General features: G+C 49.1%; 1 pseudogene; it reads left to right on the forward strand.

Moving 5' to 3' along the window:
- The first annotated feature begins 557 nt into the window (after nucleotides 1-557).
- On the forward strand, nucleotides 558-1,420 carry LOC112619109 (annotated as a pseudogene).
- Nucleotides 1,421-1,681: the final 261 nt, after the last annotated feature.

Below are 1,681 nucleotides of genomic sequence, written 5' to 3' on the forward strand. Positions count from 1 at the left end.
CCTGTAATCCCAGTACTTTGGGAGGCCAAGGCAGGCAGATCACCTGAGGTCAGGAGTTCGAGACCAGCCTGGCCAACATGGTGAAATCCCATCTCTACTAAAATTACAAAAATTAGCTGGGCGTGGTGATGTATGCCTGTAATCCCAGCTATCTGGGAGGCTGAGGCAGGATAATTGCTTGAACTCGAGAGGTGGAGGTTGCAGTGAGCCGAGATCACCCCATTGCACTCCAGCCTGGGTAACAGAGCGAGACTATGTCTCAACAACAACAAAATAATAATAATGATAAAAGTCAGTGCTGGGTGCATAGGATACTGAGTAACTATTTCTTTCCATGGCTTGGTTGTGAATTTCTTGGATCTCCCTCTGTGACCTTGGGCAAGTTGTGTAGCTCCTCAGAGCCTTCAGTTCCTTATCTGTCTAAGGAGAACAAATTCCAACCTCATTGTGAGAACTCAAGGGGCGATGTATGTAAAACTTTCAATTCAAAGTTCTCATGAGTTCTCCCAGAAGCCACCACTCCTCTTTCCTTAAGCAGCCTGAGGTAATCTGTGAAAATGGTTCGCTATTCACTTGACCCAGAGAACCCCACAAAATCATGCAAATCAAGAGGTTCCAATCTTCATGTTCACTTTAAGAACACTCGTGGCCGGGCGCGGTGGCTCAAGCCTGTAATCCCAGCACTTTGGGAGGCCGAGGCGGGTGGATCACGAGGTCAGGAGATCGAGACCATCCTGGCTAACATGGTGAAACCCCGTCTCTACTAAAAATACAAAAAAAAAACTAGCCGGGCGTGGTGGCGGGCGCCTGTAGTCCCAGCTACTCGGAGGCTGAGGCAGGAGAATGGCGTGAACCCGGGAGGCGGAGCTTGCAGTGAGCCGAGATCGCGCCACTGCACTCCAGCCTGGGCGACACAGCGCGAGACTCTGTCTCAAAAAAAAAAAAAAAAAAAAAGAACACTCGTGAAACTGCCCAGGCCATCACGGGTATGTATATATGAAAAGCCACGGAGTATCATTCCGACGTTACAATGGTGGGGTTGGCAGGTGCGCCCAGGCCAAGCAGTGGGGCTGGACACAAGGTCAGTGGCCCAAAAAGAGTGCTGAATTTTTGCTGCACATGCTTAAAAATGCAGGGAGTAATGCTGAACTTAAGGGTTTCCATGTAGATTCTCTGGTCATTGAAGATATCCGAGTGAACAAAGCACCTAAGATGCGCTACCGGACCTACAGAGCTCGTGGTCAGATTAACCCACACATTAGCTCTCCCTGCCACATCGAGATGGTCCTTACTGAAAAGGAACAGATTGTTCCTAAACCAGAAGAGGAGGTTGCCCAGAAGAAAAAGATATCCCAGAAGAAACTGAAGAAACAAAAACTTATGGCACAGGAGTAAATTCAGCATTAAAATAAATGCAATTAAAAGGGGGGGGGACTTTGAATCCCTAGAACTCAATAAGACTGAGAGAAAGGGAAGGTGTAGAGGTAAGCTGGGTGCCTGGTGCTCAGACCCCGGGCTGGGGGCTTCCACAAGGCAGTCTGTTGTTCTTTATCACAACCCAGGGAAGTAGGAACTGTCACTCCTTTCACAAGCCCACCCCTAAGGTTCAGAGGCCTTTACCTGTCAGTAGAGCTCTTTCATGTCCCAGCCAGGAGCTGGAGCTGGACACTGCAGTGACACC

The sequence above is a fragment of the Theropithecus gelada genome, chromosome 2 (assembly GCF_003255815.1).
Source record: "Theropithecus gelada isolate Dixy chromosome 2, Tgel_1.0, whole genome shotgun sequence".
In the NCBI taxonomy this organism is placed as follows: domain Eukaryota; kingdom Metazoa; phylum Chordata; class Mammalia; order Primates; family Cercopithecidae; genus Theropithecus; species Theropithecus gelada.